This window comes from Podarcis bocagei, assembly GCF_964188305.1.
Source record: "Podarcis bocagei genome assembly, chromosome: 2".
In the NCBI taxonomy this organism is placed as follows: domain Eukaryota; kingdom Metazoa; phylum Chordata; class Lepidosauria; order Squamata; family Lacertidae; genus Podarcis; species Podarcis bocagei.
This window is the reverse complement of record NC_138126.1, coordinates 28,125,961-28,149,151: the sequence shown is the minus strand read 5'-3', so window position 1 is coordinate 28,149,151 and position 23,191 is coordinate 28,125,961. Positions and strand designations below refer to the sequence as shown.

Sequence of the window (23,191 nt, the reverse complement as noted above, 5' to 3'; positions counted from 1 at the left end):
ACAGAGGACGAGATGGTTGGACAGTGTTCTCGAAGCTACCAACATAAGTTTGACCAAACTGCGGGAGGCAGTGGAAGACAAGAGTGCCTGGCATGCTCTGGTCCATGGGACACGAAGAGCCGGACACGACTAAACAACAACAATATTGTTTTTGAGAACAGTTTGTTTTCGTGTATGTTATGGATTGTATCTTTGAGGGACACTGTCTGTGGTTTACTTGTTTTGCTCTTACATTTCCTGTAGCAGGATGCACAGGCGTATATGTTTCAAGTTTTGATTGTGGCCAGATGTTGACAAAATTAATTAAGATGCAGGGGTTCATGCAGATAAAGTTCCTATTAAGAGTAGGTGCTCCCATCCTTGCTTCGACACATCATGTTGCTTTGATATCCTCTTGTTATCGGATCATTTCCCCTTTCTCCTCCTCCTTACGTCTGGCTGTTTCTGAATTAAAAATACAAAAATATTAACAAGCCAGCAATATGACTACAGCTTTCAAGACAGCCATCCAGCAATTCTTAAAAAATCATATTATGTGTACTTAATGCCTACCTGACCTTTTCTGCTGTTACTTTAATCTTTTAAAAATTCATTTAATTTAAAAGCCGGTGTATTAGGCCATTTATATGTAAATTGCCTTTAATTCATGCATTGATTTAACAGACTAATCCAAAAGATCCTTTACCACTGGTGACCTCTTTGACTCTGTACTACTGAGGAAAATGTAAAGTGGTTGCATGTGACCTCACGTCCATGTGTAGCATAACATGCCTCCTCGAGTCTGCATAAATCGGTCATAATAGCAGGATTCTTCCCATAACACTGAATTATTGCACTGCAGCCTTGAGTTGCTGCTGGAGTTTAGAACAGCTTTCATTTTTTACATGATGCGCATCGTGAAACCCTGAGCAGGCTTTTCAGTTGACGTTGAAACAAACGGGGATTTGTAGGTAAATATGCGATTCAAGGGATTAATTATTTGAATCTTAGGATATAGCCATTATCACAATGCGGAACCCCACATTTTGCTTATATATCACACTGATCTGAGCACTAAAACTTTCAGTAGAGATCCTCACCTCAATCTGAGTTCTTCATTGAGTGGGAGCCATGCACCCCTGTTCCTTTATGCCCCTGAAGAACACTCTAAACCATGCCAGAGCTGGGAGCATTATTGTTGTTGCTCTGGCAAAGGTGCACCCAACCACAAACAGAACAGCTGCCTCGGGTGGGGAACGCCAACCAACTGCTAATCCATATTTTTTTTTTTTTTGGTAAGCTTCCGTGTGATTAGGAAGTATCCTAGCTATGCTATGAGTTACTATGACTTTACTGAATTGTATTAACCATTTTGATGAAGATGTTCTCCATTTACAGAATCACAGAATTGTGTTATTTCCCTTTTATGCTGTTGTGCTTGATATTTCGGCGATTGCAATGTTTGCTGTCTTTTAGCGCTATTGCAGTCATTGAGAGCCACTTTGAGCTCAACATCCGTTGTTGGAAAAGTGTAATGCAAATATTAAATGTACGCAGCTCAACAATCTAAAGCCTGGTCATAGTTCACAGTCTGGAGAGATGCTCCAAACTTGAGTTCTTTGTGTGGGAACGTTTATATAATTTAGCAGAGTTTCAATGATCCTCTGTTTGAGTTTATGCAGTGACAAGTGGGTTGCTAACTCGTTTGAGTCCTTTCAATAATTATACCTTCCTGGTTGATAATCCCTTTCTGTCCCTCTTTAAGAAAACACACATGAATCTGAATCATGTTAACATAAACTACTTTACTATTAGATTCATTCAGGTTTACAGAGTTGTTCCTGAAGGCAGGCTTAGGTTACATAACAGATAAACTATATTCTAGATCAGGGGTCAGCAAACTTTTTCAGCAGGGGGCCGATCCACTGTCCCTCAGACCTTGTGGGGCGCTGGACTATATTTTGAAAAAGAATAATAATGAATGAATTCCTATGCCCCACAAATAACCCAGAGATGCATTTTAAATAAAAAAATACACATTCTATTCATGTAAAAACACCAGGCAGGCCCCACAAATAACCCAGAGATGCACTAGATAGTGAGTCATGAGAAGACTGCATCCAAGCAGTTACCAATTAACACTCCTTGCAGCAACCGACCAAATGACAAAACTGCCTGCCACATAGAGGCAGTTAGTCCTCTCTGAATGTTGGACTTGACTGACAGCTTTATATCCCACACTTTGGCTCACCACACGGGGGAGATTCACACAGAGCCTAGTTTTCATGCTCTAGCCCCCTGTCTCCTCAGTCTAGGTGACTGTCACTAGCTTAACAGCTGCCTTACAAAATCATGTTGCTATCAGAACACGGATCGCCCAGAAAGATTTAAATATAATCAGATTATGGTTCTGAAGAATTAACGAGAACTGCTTTCCTTTTGCAAAGCCGTGTCTACTATAATGCACAGATTTCTACAGCAACAACTCCTAGCATGTATTTGTCACTGCCAGGAATGAAGAATCACCTGACCAATTGGCAAGCCGCCTTATGTATTATTGGATCTCTCTGGCAGCTTTTAACAGCATTTGGGATGATAATTCGATTGAACTGTTGTGACTGTTAGTTAAAATTTAAAACCTCAAAATAATAATTATTTGTTTTCTCCTTCCTCAGAGGAATCTGTTAACATATTTTTAATACTCTATGCAAGAAACTCCATGCAAGAAACTACCCCTTTCCCAAAACTATTTGGCAAGAGACCAAACTATATTTCTAAAACAAGCACTTTAGTACCTATGCAAATTCACTGCAGGAATAAAGGAATATTAATCCAGAAGAAAACAGGAGTAAGCTCTGCCTTTAAAACGCAAACATAAACTTCTATTTAGGCAATGAAGTATGTTGGCCATGTATTTCCCGGTGATTATACAATAAATACAATTTATTTGTGTGTAGCTTCGTTCCTATGAAATGTCATAAAACAGTTTGCACCGAGAGAAATGACAGTTTGCAGAGTTATGTGCAGTCACACGCAGAAAACAAAACAGCATGTTAAAAGCTTGCCACAATAAGGAGGAGAAACGTGTCAAGATGCTGGCTAGCAGAGATAGGGCCTATAACAAGACTTCATTTTGTCATGAACGGTGAAATGTATTGACAGGATTTAAAATGTGATATCATTCATTCTCCAGAAAGTAATGGATTTTTATTTATTTCGCTGTGGAAACGTGGAGGGGAGAACGCATTGTAAAATGGCAAGATTGTACCAGCTAAAAAAATTCTCCAGAACAAAAACATTAAAAGATAGGAATTGCAACCAGTTATTCAGAAAAAGTATTTAACCTTGCTATTGATAATCACAAGCAAAGAGGGCTTGTCCCATTATCAGAAAAGAATTATTAAAGGATAAGGTGGTTGTATCACTTTATGTGGTTGTATGAATTTATTTGGGGCATTTACCTTACTTCTGATGTTCTATTGGTGGGCAGGAGGAAGGAAGGGAGGCATCCCTCTGTCTGTGCTTGGTTCTGCTATGGCAGGGAGCCTAGTGCCAGACGAAGGATAGGCTTTCTTAGGGGGAATTGCAGGCAGAGCCACACCATACATTTACAGCGCACCCAATGGACACTTAAAGCACATGACTTGCTTCATAAAATCCTGGGGACTGCGGTTTCCCTCTCACAGCGCTACAATTCCCAGCATCTTTAACAAACTACAGTTCCCAGGGTTCTTTGGAAGGAGGTCACATGCTTTAATGTCAATTGGATGGGCTTTAAATGTAAGCTGTGGATTTGCCCTCCATACCTTCAAGCAACACAAAGGAGTTTGATTGAGTTGAATGGGTGTGCCGTTGTTTAAGAGGTCCAAAATGTGGACTTGTGTTAGAAAGACTGGGAAGTATGTAAGACCTTGTAGAGTGGTTAGCAAGTGCTAGAAGGGTTTGTAATGGAATTTTTGGAGACTCTCTCTCTCTCTCTCTCTCTCTCTCTCTCTGTGTGTGTGTGTGTGTAGGAGATCCAGACAAGACTGTCCATTGCCGTATGTTATAATTTTGCTATGATGATAGTAATTTGCCCAGTAAATTAGAGATAATAAGCTAATTAAAGGAATAGATGTGGGAAAAGTCAGCCAAATAATTTAACTGACAAGATAATGTTGTTTGTACCAAAGCCAAGAACATCAGTGCATATCGTCCAGTGGAAAACTGTCAGTTCTGGAAATTCTGTGTGTTTAAAAGTAATTGATGGGAAGCCTAATGAACATACAGACTGCCTTTAGTATTACATTACATCAGAAAAAGTGTCTTGATAGAAAACATGCATCAAGAGAAGGAGAATGGGTGGCGGTGTGGGTGTGACATTTCTAACTGGGTACTAATGATATGGAACAGAAAGACCAGTTGTTTTACTTCGCATACATTTAGGCCATGCATGGAGCAAAAGGGACCAGCTGCACAAAACACAACTTCAGGTGATTTACCTTGTCCCTTGGAGGGTAAATGGTATAAGCAATGGGTATAAAGAAGAAGATAGCCAAATAATTTTAAATACCGTGGAAACTCTCCTGGGACTCAGCTATACAGCTGCAAATAAAACATTTTGTGAACTCCAATATACAAATGTGACACTAGATGGCGAGAGTGAGCTAAGACGATTTCGATGTATTTTTCAAAACATTTTTTTAAAAAAGCATTTGCACACATAATTCCAAATGCATTATTTTTGGTGCCCCGCCCCCCTCTTTCTTGGATTCTAGGACAGGCTTCTATTTCAGAAGCTTTAAAACGTGGGTATTGCGGCCTTGGTACAGAATCTGGCCTTTCACTCAAATCTTCGAATCTTACAGGGAAGGTGATGGATTCACCCGTTTTCACTACCTCCTCCTTTTCTGTGTTCTAACATTCTTAATGTATCAGGAGCCACAGAAGAGTCCACCTTGGCCTTGGCCTGCCTATGTTTAAATATCAGCAAACAAGCTTTGCATCCTCTCACTTCCTGCCCTGCCTCCCCTACAGTTTTTCACTGGGGCAGCACTGGGAGACGTGCCTCCGTCACCCTGCCTGGGTGTCCACTCCTTGATGAAGTCTTCACCCATTGCTACCATGTGGGTGGGAGATGTCGTGGTTCTTCTGCTAACACTTTGGTGTTCAAGGTGGGTAGGAAGGAGATTACCCAAGGGAGAATGGGCATGTAGTAGTAGTAGTAGTAGTAGTAGTAATAATAATAAAAATTATTATTTATACCCCACTCATCTGGCTGGGTTTCCCCAACCACTCTGGGAGGCTTCCAACAAAATATTAAAATACAGTAGTCCATCAAACATTAAAAGCTTCCCTAAACAGGGCTGCCTTCAGATGTCTTCTAAAAGTCTGGTAGTTGTTGTTCTCTTTGACATCTATCTGTAGCATAGACATTTTTAGCATAGAACAATGAGCAGCACCTATGCTTTAAAGTTCCCTGGCATCAGGCAGGTGACTTTTCAGCGCCTGCTAAGAACAGTTTTGTTTAGGTAAGCCTATTCAGACACACACAAGTTGACGCGTCTAGTTTTTAACTTGGCTATGGATTTTGAATTTTTTATATACCTAGTGTTTTTCTTGAACTTAGTTTGATATTGACAATTTTAATGCTTTGTTGTTTTTTTGTGTGTAAACCACTTAGAGGTTCTGTTTACAAACAGTATATGAAGTTGGTTCAATAAAATAAAACTCCCACCATCCACAGCTAGCATGGCTTGTCTTCAGGGATGATGAAAGACACACTTCCAAACGTTGTTGGACTACCACATTGGCCACCCCTGGGGGTTGCCTACCAAGGGTTTTGGGTGTCAAGTTGCGAGACACGGTTTCTTTTTGTGCAACACCGAAATGATTAAAGGTGAAAGCGCACGTCTCTTTTATGAGGATTTTATATCTCAGCAGTTAACTTAGCTTTGGGCTAAAACATGGCATGCGTGTGATCTCAGCCTGGAGGTGCCTTTTCCAGCTCTTACTTTCTTCAAAACGATTCATCCTTTTCATTATTCTTAAGATACAAGAAAATAAATATTTTGTCACTCTCTGAAGCCTAGCAATTAATTAGACAGACTGGGTTTACTTTTATACAGAGTCTCTCCCCCCCCCCTTTTTTTATTTTACTGCTTTGGCGAAGGAAAAAGACCTTCATCTGGAGATAAATTGTAATGGCAGATCTCTCGAGGCTTTAGAAAGAGAAAAATTGGCTATGGTCTTATTGTGAAAACCTGCCTACCAGGGGCCAAGACAAAAATTACACTTGTCTTGTAGAGGCTGGTTTCTCCATGCAATGGGTCTTTCTTACGTGGATCTGATGGATTCCCCATAACAATGTAGATCTTCTTTTTCTGTGCTGGTATGGAGAAAATCTCTGATTCCGTGAAGGGTGTTGCTGCGACCCCTTGCAAGTAGGGTTGGCTTTAACTCTAACAAATAAATGCAAATGAATGTCAAATGTTGGGATAAGGCACTGATTTGGATAAACAGTGGATTTACCGTATTTTTCCGTGTATAAGATGAGGTTTTTCCCACAAAAAAAGAATGTCAAAAATTAGGGGGCGTCTTATACATGGATAGTGCCGAGGGAAGACCGGCGATTGGTTGTTGCCACAAAAATAGGGGGCAGCTTATATATGGGGGAGTCTTATCAATGGAAAAATACGGTAGTTAATTTCAGCTCGGTGGCAGAGAATCTGCCTTGCGGGGGCCACCAGGGGGCGCATTGGAAGATGGCTGACAATAACATCTCTCCGACCCACACTAGGTAATTTGGAGGCTATGATGGGGGTAATTAGCCTCCTTAACCCTCCCAGGATTATGGGGGGGATGGCCCTTGCCTGCTGTGCCCTATACCACCCCCGAATTTGTGGGGGTGGGGGCACTAGGCACAAAGCCCTCCTGTGGGATTTCGGCACTCCTGAACGCCGTCCCTGATTCGCACCACTAAATGCAGAACTTCAAAGGAAACAATTTGGATGAAAGGAATGCACATATTTCAAGAAAGAAGGGGGAGTAAAGACTGCTAACAGAAGAGATCTCTGACAAAACAAGATAAGAATAAAACATGAGAAGATACGCCAAGACAAGTACGGCAAATGACTGATGGGGGAGGGGGGGAAAACTCTCCCTTCTTTCCCTATGTGATTAAACAAGAATCCCCTCCCCTCACGAGTCAGAAATGTCGTTTTAAGGACTTAAGCTGTGAATTTAAGGCTGTGTGGAGATAAACTTTCGAACCAAAGCACGTTTTAAGAAGAGCGTGGAATGTGTAAGAGCTTGGGAATGACGCAGTTAAAAATGCCGTCGCCATATTGGGAAGTTCTGTCGGAGGTCTTGAGTCTGGGAGGAGAAAGAGAGAAATAGAGCTGTTTATATATTGTGGGTTAAACTCCTCAGTGGGACTTAAGAGCGACAGTTTTATGAGACTATGATGGAAAGAGTGATGTTATCTATGAAGGAGACGATATATGGAAACCATCTCGATTTGAGGATTGGAAGAACGGAAAATTCACACAGGACTATTATTACTATTGGTGTTTATTGGCTTAAGGAGGCTATCAGAAGAGATCATAAAGAAAAAATGTATTTGGATGGCATGCGTATTTATGGTATGACAAGGTTAAAGCGCACAAAGCTTTTAAAAATCACATTGTTAGAAAAGCATTGTACAATGTATGGATCAGATATAAAGATCTGATGGAAAATAAAACTCCCAGATGGCTGTCGCCATTGGAGGCTAAGGCCGTGAAAAAACTAAATATGGAGGCCAATTGGCCAAAGTATTGGGAAATTTTGGAACAAGATGGTGATAAATTGAAACTACAGAGTCATGAGAAATTGAAGACTAAAGTACGAGACTGGCTCCATTATTATCAAATAATGGAGGTTTATAAACAAGATAGGAAAATTGGCTTCCAGGTGGAGAAATCAAAATTAGAAATAGAATTGTTAGAACCCAATGCTAAGAATTTGTCCAGAATGTACAACTTGTTGCTGAAATGGAATACGCAAGATGAAACGGTTAAATCAGCTATGATAAAGTGGGCACAGGACATTGGTCATAATATTATGTTTGCTGACTGGGAACAGTTGTGGACCACCGGTTTGAAATTTACGGCATGTAATGCCTTAAAGGAAAATATTATGAAAATGATTTATAGGTGGTACATGACCCCAGTCAAGCTAGCAAAAATTTATCATTTGCCTGACAATAAGTGTTGGAAATGTAAAGAAACTGAAGGTACCTTTTATCACCTTTGGTGGACGTGCCCAAAGATTAAGGCTTTCTGGGAAATGATATATAATGAAATGAAAAAGGTGCTTAAATGTACTTTTCCCAAGAAACCAGAGGCCTTTCTCTTGGGCATTGTCGGCCAGTTGGTGCCAAAGAAAGATAGAATTTTCTTTATGTATGCTACTACAGCAGCAAGAATACTCATCGCAAAGCATTGGAAGACTCAAGATCTACCCACTCTGGAAGAATGGCAGACGAAGGTGATAGACTATATGGGACTGGCTGAAATGACTGGCAGAATCCGTGATCAGGGGAAAGAGACGGCGGAAGAAGATTGGAAAAAAAATAAAGTTTACCTTAAGAAATATTGTAAAATTAATGAGTGCTAAAATGTCTAGATTTGAGGGGGAAAAGGGGTTTACAGCTGAAAAAGATTAAGTAAAAGAAAAGAATAAGGGATAAATCTGATGAAATTAAGTGTTAGGATTTGCTGAAAAAAATTTGGGAATTGGGATGCAGAAAGGGGAGGCTTGGGGAAGTCGACGAAGTAAGGTTTATGAAAAAAAAGGATATGAAATTATACATGTTTGTTTGTTTCTTTATTTGTTTGTATGTGTCTATAAAAAATTCTTGTAAAACTAATAAGAATTTTATATATATAAAAAAGAGATCATAAAGAAAAAAGAGAAAATATATGAACAAGATGTGATGTGGAAACAGCAAGATAAGATGGGATAGAATTATGAACTCTGTTTGGACTGATTTGGACTGATTGGGACATTAACGCAGCAGCAAGAAGATGATCAGAATCCCCCTTCGGATCTTGAAATATGGGTCCCCCCAACAAAATTTAAAATTCGCCTTTGTAATTCGGAATTTATGTGATATGATTTAATTTGATGTGATTGGCCAGTTAATAAAAATTATTTTAAAAAAGAGAATCTGCCTTGCATGCAAAAGCTCTCAAGTTCAATCCACAAGTATAGCTGGGTGCAGGGGTGCTATTTCCTGGGGGCCCAACCCTTTTGGGGGCTCCCCAGTCTTCCCCCCAAAAATAAATCAGGGCCAAGCACAGAGCTGAGTGCAGCATGGCTTCAGTTGCTGGCTCCTCCTCTTCCTGCCACAGAGGGGGAGGAGGGGGAAAGCTGCCCCCTGCTGGTGGTGGTGGCAGGAGGAGGTGAAGGAAACGCCGCCAGCCACTGAAGCAGTGCAATGAAGCCATTTCTAGCAACTCCAGCATCCTGACCAGAGCTGTCAACCTTCCCTTTTTTTGCGGGGAATCCCCTTATTTCAGCACCGTTTCCCACTGCTTCCCGCTGTTATCCCGGATTGTTAGATATCCCGTAGACTCTCTCCGGGACAGGTGAGGATGCTGACAGCTATGATCCTGACACAGTGTTTACCCCCCCCCCATCTCCCTCACAAGTTGGCGCCTCTGGCTAGGAAAGACTCCTGCCTGAAACCTGAGTACTGAGCTAGGTGGACCAATGGTTTCACTCAGCAGAAGGCAGTTTCCTATGTTCCTAGTAAATGCCTAGAAGACCCCTTTCTTGGCTGGGAAACGCTGTATTTCTATACCTTGTAAATTAGGTCCCACACATCGAATTGGTATTGCCTCTTTAAGGATGCACTTTTTTCCCTTGATTAAAAATTAATCACATTTTCTGACTATTTTGAAGCCCTTGTGGGAAGATCAAATCTGTCGTCTGATCTCTTTCTTTTTAACTGATCTCTCTCTCTCTCTCTCTCTCTCTCTCTCTCTCTCTCTCTCCCTCCCTCCCTTTTGCAAAGAGCCCAATTGTAAATGAGTGGGTAGTTTTAGGGAAAAGGCCTGCAACACTCTTGTATCTGTGTTATCTGTGTTATCTGCATTATATCCATTTCATTTTGCTCCCCAGTATCACAATGGAACTACTTCACTGTGTAATTTCCATGTAGCTCTTTTTTTGCAATTCTAATTCCTGCCTGCCTATTGTATTACAAAAGAATTGAAGAACTAGGATATTTGCACGAAGGACATTTTAAATTCTAATGTCAGGGGTCATTAATCATTTTTTGTTGTTATACCTAAGAAGTACAATTCCTACACAGAGGGGAGAATATGGGAGAGGAATACATTTTGAAAATGCTGTTTGAGATTCATTTTTCACTTTCTTCAAGTTGCAAAAAAAATAAACCCAGAAAATTAAAAAGAATCCCAAGTCAAAATAATTTACATATATTATAATTTTGGCAGCTGTTATCCATAGTATCTGTCTCCAAGTGTTGATGTTGAAATTAACACTTTTTAAATTTGCTTCCCTTTCGTTTTTAAACTTGAGGTTTCTACAAACAAGGGTGTGTTTTTTAAATAAAAAAACTCTGTGTTTTTATTAACACATAAGTCTCCAGGGGAATTGCTTTAAAGCGTCTGAATATCTAAAACAAATTTGCAAAAGCTTGTTTTGCATTAGATAGCTATTTCCCCATCCTTTTCCAGATAGATATGTGTTTGTTTTCCAGCTAAATTATATGTTAATTAATTAACGGATGAAAGAGCAACGTTAATTCAAAGTATTATTCATTGTATTTTTATTAGCGATAATATCTTTCCTCCCCCTCATTTTCGAATGGATTTCTCAACAATTGGTGTAGGTCACATTTTAGGAATTATCTCCTTGGATGTGTCATGGCCAACTTCTGGCTGGCTTCAAAACAGCAGCTTTTGAGGCTGGCAGACACTGATTTGTGGACTATTGCAATCCAGTTCAAGTCATGTTGGTTTGAAAGCCCCTTTATAGCCACACTAACTGGCAGGGTTTTCAGGCAAGAGATATTCACAGCTCTACCTAGAGATGCTGGGGATTTAACCTGGGATTCTTCTGCATGCAAAGCAGATGTTCTGTCACTGAGCTGCAGCTCCTCTCTTACTAAGGAGTAGGAGCTGACTTTAGCAACCTCTCTTAACCAATGAAATCCTCTAGTGGAAGCAGCAGTTGGGCTGACAGTATACACAGCTGCAGTCTAACATTTGGCTTGGCTTTCAGCGGCTGGCGCATACAGTCAGGGCCGCTGAGAGACAGCTATGGGGTACAGATGTGTTGGGCCTCATAGCCCACAAGGGTTACAAAATTGTCAGCTTTCGTTTTTCTAAAAAGGCAAGTCTCCAGGCCTCCTAGAAAGGAAGTCACGGAGTAAAATAGGAGCGCCCCATCCTTCACCTCCGCTGCAATATCTGTGAGATGAACCAGCCTGGCTGCTGCGACCTTTTGACGTTTTTAGCCAATGAGTGAAGTCAGAGCTGTGATGGATGAGTCAATTGTTCAGACACTGGGCATTCCTGGGGTTTTAAAAAGCCACTGTTTCTCACTCCCCTGTGCTTTTTTGTGTGATCAGGTACTCCTTATAAGTTATTTTCTGCAGATTCTGTTTTTTAACTCCTTAAATACTAAATAGAGTACGAGCATCTGAACGTAATTGGTGTACAGTGGTACCTTGGGTTAAGTACTTAATTCGTTCCAGACGTCCGTTCTTAACCTGAAACTGTTCTTAACCTGAAGCACCACTTTAGCTAATGGGGCCTCCTGCTGCTGCCGCGCCGCCAGAGCACGATTTCTGTCCTCATCCTGAAGCAAAGTTCTTAACCTGAAGCTCTATTTCTGGGTTAGCAGAGTCTGTAACCTGAAGTGTCTGTAACCTGAAACGTATGTAACCCGAGGTACCACTGTAAATCTTAAATCACCTTTGAACCTCTCCATCTGAATTTTATCTCGGACTGAATGCAGTATTTTTTGTTGTTGGCATCTTCCTCTCACTCTCCCCCTCCAAAGATTTTTATTGAAGTTTCCACAATACAATAGTATCTAGAACAAATAGAACCAAAAAGACAATAAAGGGCGGGGGGAGAAGAGCAAGAAAAGATAAAAGGGAAAGAGAAGAAGAAAAGGAACAGAGAGAAATGGAGTGTGTGTGCCTCCAAGGGTGAAGTCAAATAACTGTGTTAGCTGCACCAAAGTGACCTGTTTGGGGCACAAGCCTGGGCAGTGTGTGTGGGCATCCTGGGCTGCCCAGAAAGCAAGACCCTCCTCTCGTCCTCACTGATGTGGTCCAAAGGAAAGCAGAGCAAAACATTTGGCATCAGCTTGGCTACAGGAGTTTCTGGAAGGAGGCGTACAAAGCACCACCCAACCATCTTAGGGACGCTACTCCGCTTTTGTGTAGAGTTTACTCCTTAATCTTTTCTTCAGATATCCTGCAAGGCAACTGTCAGCCTAAGACCAGCTGGCGAAAGGCCTACAGTAATGCAACTCATTTAACAACTCACAAAACTTGAGTTTTTTGCATGGTTAAGGGCAGGCACTAGGGCTGAGTGTGGCTCTCATGCCTTTAACTATAGTGTTCTATCTGTTCGACTTCCAAAATGTTTGGAATCCAACGTGCGGCTTCTGATTGGCTGCAGAAAGCTCCTGCAGCCAATTGGAAGCCGCGGAAGCCATGTTGGATGTTCGGGTTCCAAATAACGTTCGCAAACCACTTCTAGGTTTGCGGCGTTCAGGAGCCAAAACCTAGTACCAAGGCGTTCGGGATCCAAGGTACGACTGTATAGTTATGAGGGAAGTTTTACCTATTGGACTTACGTCTGTTCCATATCTTATTATTTGTGTATGGCCTCGGCTTCATTTTCAGCATACCACCCACTTGCAAAAAAGGGACATATTTGCATGTGACAACGTATATGCTGATTTTATGCAAATTTTCAACTTCTTTAGTGAGTGCAGCAGAGGACCCAATCTATATTCATTAAACTGGGAACATAAAAAAAAACTTGTTGGCACCCCTGTTGATAGCACAATGTGTGATGTGAGTTGTGTTGGCGTTTTCCAGCATTTCTACGCATGAACATCTGGGTGACAAGATTTCTTTCTCAGGAGGTTTCCGGAGATAATGGGGTTTTGTGGCATTGCGCACGCTCACTGTTTGCGCGCACTGTGTGACCTGAGGCTTTATGTTATAGAGTCCCTCACAGCAGCTTTGTAACGGTGAAACACATTTAATAAATTTAACATTGGGGTGGCACCTAGGAGCTGGAGCCTATGAAGTATTGTAAGTATCTAATTTGGCATTTGACAGTTTATCCAAATGTAAACTGCCAAGGTCAGTCCAAGGAGGAAACGGCCTAGAATCACCATGAAGAATCCATGTCACTATTATGGTCCAAGCCATTAACATATAATTCAACTCAGTCCTCATCTATACCTGCCATGTTCTTCAAAATTCTCAGACTGACCTGAACATTTTTCTCCAGCACATGATCTGCGGCTGATTCTCCTCCATAAAGTGTAAGTTTGCCCACATTACCAAGGAGCTGTGAGACTGTCTCATGTGGCTGTTTCAGAATGCTGAACCCAGAAGTCATTTTTATGGGCCACTTCCCTATACAGGGCTGTCTTTGGATGTCTTCTAAAGATTGTATAGTTAAATATTTCCTTGCCTTGAGGGTCGCATAACTTAATACCCTCAAACATTTCTTGGATAAAAATATGGACATCCTACCATACCCCTCTACATGTCACCATTGAAAATAGGGACGTCCTAAGGAAAAGTGGGACATTCTGGGATCAAATCAGAAACTGGGAAGGCTTCTGTAAATCCCGGACTGTCCCTGGAAAATAGGGACACTTGGAGGGTCTGAGGGCATGACCTCAAATTTTGTCATTCAGCATTTGCATTCAACCCATAGGAAGGCCCCTCCTAGACTGCCTTTGTCTACTAGCCTGTTTAGCTTTTAATCTTTAATATCCATGTTGATCATGAAAGCCACCTTCTTGTTGTTAACATCACAACAACATAGGCCATGCTTTTCGTTTATTTTCTGGATCACTTGTGATGATCTGGTTCATCTGATGAGCGTCACAACATCACGGGATCACATTGTATGGGCTTAATTGCCATCTTCTGAGCAATGCAACACCCCCCACAAACTAAAATGAAGGTTTTTGAATTTGTTTTTAAAGTTCTTTGAAAGAGAGGGGGGAAATTGCACATTATTCCCATCTTTATAGATGGAAATGATTTGAATAGCTCTTATGCAAATGGCGCAAGCAGAATAACAATGTGTAAGGCATTCATTGAACTTAGCTATGCTTGCACATTCTTGCTTTGATTGTTCTTCAGAACACATAATTTAGTGAAATGTATCAGTTGCTTTGGTTACAAATGGAAATGTCCACAGAGAAGCAAGTGGAAACTGTGGTTTGTCGTCCCCCCCCCCTTCTACCATTCATGTTCCTTCAACAATGGTATGTATACATCATCACCATGTGGAAATCCTATATGCACAGGTAAATGGGGAAAGTGGAGTAAGTTTATTTTAATGGACATCAGAGTTCTTTCTACAGTTCCTGAATGTGCTAGTAGTGAATTTTGTGGATTAGTCTAACAATGGGAGTTGATGGTGGCTCTGAAATCTTGGCATTGGTCAGGAAGGTGAACATAGGGGTTTGTGCCTCCAAGCCCATTATGATTTGGGGGGCCACTAGGGGCGCATCGGAAGATGGCTGACAATAACATCTCTCCGACCCACACAAGGTAATTAGGAGGCTGTGATGGGAGTAAAATAGCCTCCCTACCCCCCCAAGGTTGTGGGGGGGGGGCTGCCCTTGCCTGCTGTGCCCTATACCACCCCCGAAGTTGTGAGAATGGGGGCACTAGGCACAATGCCCTCCTGTGGGATTTCTTGCCGCTAGCTGCAAGAACTTCAAAAGAAACAATTAGGATGAAGCGAATGCACATATTTCAAGGAAGGAGGGGGAGTAAAGACTGCTAACAGAAGAGATCTCTGATAAAACAAGACGAGTCGGAGGAACAAGAATAAATCATGAGAAGATACGCCAAGACTCGGTATGGCAAAGGGACTGATGGGGGAGGGGAAAAAAACTTTCCTTTCTTTTCTCTATGTGATTAAACAAGAATTCCCCCCCCCCCCTCACAAGTCAGAAATGTCGTTTTAATGACTTAAGCTGTGGATTTATGACTGTGTGGAGATAAATTTTCTAATCAAAGCATGTTTTAAGAAGACTGTGGAATGTATAAGAGCTTTGGAATGATGCAGTTAAAAACACCGTCGCCATCTTGGCAAGCTCTGTCGGAGGACTTGAGTCTGGGAGGAGAAATAGAGCTGCTTTTGTATTGTCTGTGAGACTCCTCAGAGGGACTTAAGAACGACAGTTTGCGAGAGAAATGATGGAAAGAGCGATGTTATTTATGAAAGCAATGATATATGGAAACCATCTTGATATGAAGATTGGACGAACGGAAAAATTCACACAGGATTACAATTGGGGTTTATCGGCTTAAGGAGATTATCAGAAGAGATCATAAAGAAAAAAATTAAAAAAATATACGAACAAGATGAGATATGGAAACAGTAAGATAAGACTGGACAGAATTATGAACTTTATTTGGACTGATTTGGTTATTAACGCAGCAACAAGAAGATGATTGGAATCCCCCTTCAGAACTTGAAATATGGGTCCCCTCAACAAAAATTTAAAATTCGGCTTTGTAATTCGGAATTTATGTGATGTGATTTGATTTGATTGGTTGGTTATTTTTATTTTATTTTTTTTAAAAAAAGCCCATTATGATTTGGTCCTAGACCCTTTTGAGATTTGGGCTCAATTTGCAATGGACTTGACCCCCCTATTTGCCTTCTTTTCCTTCATCTGGAAGGGGTAGAACAGGCTCAAAGCAGAGCCCTCTGTTAGGGGCTACCTAATGGCAAGTCTTCTCCACTGTGGCCACCAGGTAAGAGAAGGGGATAGAAGGATTGTGTCTGGGGTGGAGAGATGTAGGCTCCACCCTGTACCTTGGTGATATCACTGGGACTGTGACAGGGCTTTGGCTCGGAATGAGATTGAACTTTAAACACATTGTTTGAACCTGACTTGAATTGGGTCCGAAGTAATTTCTTTTTGGGGTGGTCACTCTCTGAACTGAGCAGCTAAGGTGTATGAGGCTTTCCCATCACTAACAGGATTTATTGCATATTGCTTAATTCAGCATATGCAGAGATATGTGAAAGTATAACAGTAATGTCAATGAAGGGGGGAATAAGCAATTAATTTCCTTCCAAGCCACATAAGTATTAGACTAGAGATAATAATATTACTTTGTATAGCAGAATTTCAGAGTTAATTTAGTTATAAAGCATAGGCCTTTATTTCTAATATTCTTCATATGTGATAGGTGAGATGATTAAATTGCAGATTCTGATGTAAATTAGCTCTGACACATGCAAGTTATCAGCCTGAAGTCAAAGCACACAGCAAACCTCTTTGAGAAGACCTCTGTAGCTTGAAGTATTATCTGCATCTCTCTATCTTCATATGCCTTTATGAAGCATTAATTCTTCTGTGGTGGCTATTGCGTGTTACATCAGGATGCCAAATCAAAATGTTTGAAATGAGATAAGGACCACTGGAACCCAAATGGAAGGTCATTGTGTTCTTTAGTCTTTGGAATTCAAATATTCCTGACGTAAGGGACTCTCTTCAGAAATGGGCTTTGATAACTCAAGTTTCATACACTTTTGACAGTGAGCAACACGCAGGAAAAAAAGTGGTCGTTGCTGACTTAAACTAGGGCAAGGATAACGATTATGCCCATGTATCCATAACCTTTTTACTTTTATTCTCAAACCACCAAACCATAAACCTCTTTTTATTGCTACACTGCTGTTTTTGTCTCTTGGATGTCTAGCCTGTTATGTCTCATACCAATAACCTTAAGGTACTAATAAATCAGCTACTTCTATTCAGATTTAGAATCAAGCCGTCGCTTAGCATGACATCAGTAGGACAGGAGGAGGGGCACTGTGGCTACAGTTCTGGTTTGGCTTTGTGTTACATGTGAAACAGGCTGCATAATATTTTCAAAATATTCTTGAATATAAATATATTCATAGTCATTTGCCTAGCTATACCTATTACAAGTGTATTTATCCATTACAGTTATAAAAGGTAAAGGGACCCCTGACCATTAGGTCTAGTCGTGACCGACTCTGGGGTTGCGGCGCTCATCTCGCTTTACTGGCCGAGAGAGCTGACGTTTGTCCACAGACAGTTTTTCCGGGTCATGTGGCCAGCATGACTAAGCCGCTTCTTGCGAAACCAGAGCAGCGCACGGAAATGCCGTTTACCTTCCGGAGCAGTACCTATTTATCTACTTGCACTTTGACGTGCTTTCGAACTGCTAGGTTGGCAGGAGCAGGGACCGAGCAATGGGAGCTCACCCCTTCGCGGGGATTTGAACCGTCAACCTTCTGAGCGGCAAGTCCTAGGCTCTGTGGTTTAACCCACAGCGCCACCCGCGTCCCTCTCATTACTGTTATATCCTACCCTTATTCAAAATTGTTCTGGGTGGTAGTGTCCCTCTCCCAGTTTTATCCTCAAAACAACCCTGTGAGGTACATTAGGCTGAAAGGCAATTACTTACCCAATATCATCCAGAGATGTTTGAATGAAGAATTGACTGCCGCCATGTTGGCTCTCAGTATATGTCATTGTTTTTTGTTTTATTTACTTCATGGTCACTTGCCACACAAAGGTCTCCAAGTAGCTTCTATTAAAGAAAAGTATACACAAATACATTATAATATAGAGAAAAGGAGGGTCATAGGCTATGTTAATCTTCCAAACAACATATGGATAAACAAAAAGACACCAGGCCCCTAAACAGTGATAAAAAATTGTCGGCAATACTCAAACAATAAGCAAAGCAATGCTCCCACCCACGAATCAGCAGGTAAATAAAAACTCAACTGCCTGCCCAAAAATCATTCACATCGACCCAAGAATTCCTCACCCTTAACCTCCCCACCCAGAAGTCTGGCATCAGGCTAGCTCCTTCAAATCAGCAGTGGGTGGGTCCAGGGTCATTCGGGGATAGTGTGGCATCTTCCCCTCGCCTTTCTGGGGTAGCAGTAGCAAAGCAGGGAGATGGGGGCTGCTGGTGGGGATGCAGGAAGGGGGTGTTGACAAACTTTGAGTTCAGAATAATGTAGAACAGACAGTGGCAGGGGAACACTCTCCGGCACCCGGGGCAGGACACCGAGGGGCGAGGCGAACCGCTCGGTGGTGCATGTGTGACGTCTGTATGGACTGCGCACGAGTGGCATCCCACACGGACTGTGCATGTGCGGCATCCCATACGGAGTGCGCACGCACAGCACCCTGCCACTCGCATGGCAACCACATGGGCTGCTGTGCATGCACACTCTATACGGGATGCCGCACGTGCACACTGTATGGGCTGCCACTCGCATGTGACGTCCATAGGGGTACCTGTACGGGCCGCTGCTTGCATGGCTACCGTACAGGCTGCCATGTGAGCAGCATCCTGTATGGACTGTGCATGTGTGGCATCCTGTACAGAGTGTACATACGTGGCAGCCCGTATGGTTGCCGTGTGAGAGGCAGCCTGTACGGGCACCCGTACAGATGACGCGTGAGAGCTGCAGCCCATATGGACACCTCACGAGCGGCGCCCATACTGACTGCGCGTGACCTCAGCCACTCTACAGCTGAGGGGAGGCAGGGGCTGTCTTGTCACACCCCCCCCCCCGAGTGGCACCCGGGTTGCCCCACCCCCTCCGCCCCCCACTTCACACACCCCTGAAAACAGATTTTTCTCGTATTTATCAGACAGTTAAAAGGGACAGTCATCACATTGGAATAGAAGCAAGTGTGGTCTTCATTGTGTAGAACAGTTTTTCATAGAACAGTATTCAAATATGTTTTTCTTCCTCCAGATTTCCAGTTTCCCCCTCAGTTTTTCTGTGGATTAAAACATGGACTAAGGCATTGAAAGTTTCCTTCTCTGTCCAGTTTCATTAAATGGGGAATTGTTTACTGCTTGATCTCTGTCTGTCAGAGGCATAATATCTGGGGACTGTTAGTTCTGGGAGGGAGGGTACCATAAGATACTTATGTGAGCAGATCGTGTTAGTAAAGTGTTTTCCCAACCACCATCTGCAACCAGAATGGGTTAATTTTGTGAAAGAAAAAGGTGTGTGTGTGCGATCGCTTTCTGTGTGTGTCAAGGATGAAATTTATCTTTTTGGATAAAATGTGTTAACTTGCATTCCTGTAAAAGGTTTACTTCATTTGTCAGAATATATTTACTGTCTCAGGAGATGTATTAAATATTTTGAAATATGTTTGCCTTGGTTTCTCTTTGTCATATTTCTTTATATTTTCACTTCCTAAGCGAGGAAGGCAAGTAAGGAAGGGAAATATGTTTTCAGTTTTATGTGATCAAAAGTAACTAAGCGTGCTATGTTTTCCACTTCATTCATCAGTGAGAAAGAAGTTAAAGCTGCAGTCCTGAAGATACTTTTATTGCGATGTGTCTCTGAGATTAAGTGGGAGCTTTGCAGACCAGCTCCTGGGCTACCTCGGCCAGAGCAATGGGGACAGGTTGGTAGCACTATTGCTGCAGCAAAACATTTCAATATTAAGAGGAAGGAGGAAGGGGTGGTAGCAGGGAGGAGGGGCTGCCAGTGCTGCTGCCTGTCTTATCTGAGCAGCAGCAGCAGCAGCAGCAGCAGCAGCAGCAGCAGCAGAAGAAGAAGAAGAAGAAGAAGAAGAAGAAGAAGAAGAGGAGGAGGAGGAGGAGGAGGAGTTTGGATTTGATATCCCGCTTTATCACTACCCGAAGGAGTCTCAAAGCGGCTAACAATCTCCTTTTCCCTTCCTCCCCCACAACAAACACTCTGTGAGGTGAGTGAGGCTGAGAGGCCTCAGAGAAGCATGACTAGCCTAAGGTCACCTAGCAGCTATATGTGGAGGAGCGGGGACGCGAACCTGGTTCACCAGATTACGAGTCTGCCGCTCTTAACCACTACACCACACTGGCTCAAAGAGTGAGAAAAGTGAGGAGATGGAGCAGTATATTCTGAATACCTTCTGCTCTGCCTCTGGGAGGCTGTCTATTGGTCCCAGATTTGGAGGAAGACAGCAAGTGAATGAGCAGCCACGATAGCAGTGGTGTGGAGCTAAGCCTACTCAGAAAGGGATCCCACTCAGGACTGTGGGACTCTCCGAAAGCTTGCATTGGCCCTGGGACTCAACTAGGAAGTTTTCCCATTGAATATAATGGAACTTACTTTTCAGTTGATGGCATTGAGGTACCATTCTGGCAGATGGCAAGGACTTACTTAGGCACGCTTCCTCGCATACGTGAGAAATTTCTAGTAGTCTCATCACAATGAGAGAGGTCTGGTGAGACTTGCCTTCGCATTACATGCAAGGTTTTATTTATACCTTTTTGTAAAAAAAAAAAAAAAAATGTCTACCCTGCCTGTTTCTCCAAGGAGACTCAAGACTGCTAACAAGACTGGGGGTGGGGGATCAGATATAACCCCTACAAACAAAATGCAGTATAGATTCAAAAAAATAAATGAGCAATACCCAGCCTGCTTAGCAAATTCCAACAACACAAAACGGAGCAATATTCAACAGCCAAGGACTGTCCAGCCAGTAAATAGAAAACCAAAATTTGCAAAAAGTTAGGGTGCCAGAGTGGGAAACAACTCTCCAATCCAGGAAGGTCAGAGCTAGTGATGGGATTTGGACAGCGGCAGCATCAAAAGCCAGGAGACGGGGCCTAAGCAAGGATCAGAAGATGGGGGTTACAGTGAAAAGTCCCCAGAAGCATAATTCTGTAGTGACAACAATGTACTATGTACACTTTTGATGCGTTTCCAAGCAGCACACCTTTTCCTTATTTAAATTTTCACAAAATTTCAAGAACCAAATAAAATAAGCTGAAATCTTACAACCTGGTCCTATGAACCACAGTGTAAGCGCAGCAGCTCCCAGGATTGGGTTCCAACTCTAGCTAAAACTGAATGCGACTATTTTGTTGAACCCAGGAACTATTGCCAGCATAACAGTAACTTGCCAGGGCGGCCGGTCCTTCACACCTCTAATACAGTGGTGCCTCGCAAGACGAAAAGAATCCGTTCCACGAGTCTCTTCGTCTTGCGGTTTTTTCGTCTTGCAAAGCAAGCCCATTAGCGGATTAGCGCTATTAGCGGCTTAGCGGGCTTAGCGGATCAGCTGATAAGCGGTTTAGTGGCTTAGCGGATCAGCTAATAAGCGGCTTAGCGGCTTAGCGGATCAGCTGTTAAGCGGCTTAGCGGCTTAGGATCAGCTGATAAGCGGCTTAGCGGCTTGGGAAAAAGGGGGGGAGGGAAAAAACCACCACAGGAACTCGCAAGACATTTTCGTCTTGCGAAGCAAGCCCATAGGAAATTCGTTTTGCGAAGCACCTCCAACACGGAAAACCCTTTCGTCTAGCGTGTTTTCCGTCTTGCGAGGCATTTGTCTTGCGGGGCACCACTGTACCTACCACATGCTTGCGTGGCATTGGTGGAGTCCAAGAGAGAGGGCGGTGACAGTGGCAACCATAAGCAGATGTTTCACTTCTCAACCCCTGTCAGAATGGCCCTTGGGCTCATTGGTTGGTGCTGCCCTTTGGCAGGAAGGCAAGTGGAGTGGAGTTGCATGGTTTTCTCCAGTTTCCTGCTGCGCCATGTTTGCTGTTGGAAAGAAACCGTGCAATTTCATGCCGCTGGGGCTGGGCATCCATGGGAAACCATATGTGCTCTAAAGTACCTCTGGTTCAGAAAAGATCAGGAAAGACCTCTGCGTAAGACCCTTCTGCCACTTACAGTTGATAATTCTCACCATCAGTCTGGCTCATTTCAAAACAGTTTCCTATTTTCAGGTTTTATGCAGCACTGGCAGATGTCAAAAAGGGAGGGGCAAGGTGTGAGCGGGGTGTGCAAACCTGCCTCTGATTCCTCCTTCATGCTGTTATATGCAATGCAACCTACTCGTCCCTCTTTGCATTGCACGGCCTACGCCAGAAAATTCTTATTCTTTACTTGAAGCTCATCTAACAACCTATTTATCAAGGGCTTTTCACTTGAAATTCTAAGCTGTTGGGAAGCCCTGTGAATAATTGATATCCCTTTATTACTCATTGTTAGCTCCCCTTGCATAAAGAAAAGCATTTATCTTTTATAGTTTACTCTCTTGTGTACTGAGATGGAGCTGGCTGTAGGCATGTAAAAATTAACAGCCACGGGGACTTCCATTTCTAAGTAGTTTGCTTCAAATAGGTGGATAGGTCTGAATTTTTAATTAACAAAACGTTATAATGGTTGTCACTCTTGACATACCTGGTGGGCCAAATCTCTTCTAAATAGACCAGAACGTTATAACCAAGGATTAGTCATCCTATATTGCCTTTAAAAGCAAAGCCCTCACTCTTCCCCCCTTCCCCGAAATCCTATATTCCCTTTCACCGGGAAATTATCTGGTGAGGCATTCTCCTTTCTCTGCTTAAAGGGAAGATACTGTGAGCTTCCACAATGGGGACTGATGCATATTCAAGACTCACCTGCTATACAAGATTTGTTCAAGACTGAATGTAAAATAGGTCATTCTGAGCCTTCCATTTGTCAAGTAATTTAAATGACTAGAACAAACTGCACTTGCAAATCGTACCAATTTAACTGGCACCATATAAGGCAGATGCAGTTGTTCAGCCACAAAAGGGCCATGGAATCCACCTGGCTCTTCTTGCAGCCTCACAGCTCAATTCTGTACATATTTATTGGGAAACAAATCCCATTAGTTTCAACAGAACTAACTTCCTAGTAAATGCACAAAGGATCTCATGTCCCACCCCCGGGGGGGGGGGGAAGGCATGCAATATGGATCAATGAGTCAGAGGCGGAAGGATCCTAGTTTTGGCTTGACTTGTACCCTCATGCTGAACCAGTTGGGTTTTGCAGAGGCCAGTCCAAAGCTGTGCTTGCCTTAACCCCAAGTAGAGGACGGACAGGAAATTATATCAGGGAACCAGGGCCTGCTGACACACACACTCCCCACAGTTCAGTTACTCTCACCATAG

The 23,191-nt window shown here is 42.6% G+C and overlaps 1 protein-coding gene and 1 long non-coding RNA gene across 7 annotated transcripts in view; one reads left to right on the top strand and one right to left on the bottom strand.

The window, feature by feature from the left end:
* FHIT (fragile histidine triad diadenosine triphosphatase) overlaps positions 1 to 23,191 on the top strand; it is a 1,070,670-nt gene that overhangs the window by 281,603 nt on the left and 765,876 nt on the right. The gene's annotated exons all lie outside the window — the stretch shown is intronic.
* LOC308581763 lies at positions 148 to 2,352 on the bottom strand. Its single transcript, XR_014005261.1, has 2 exons — positions 2,112 to 2,352; positions 148 to 444 (listed from the first exon to the last, which is right to left on the bottom strand). It is a non-coding gene; the product is annotated as an uncharacterized lncRNA (long non-coding RNA).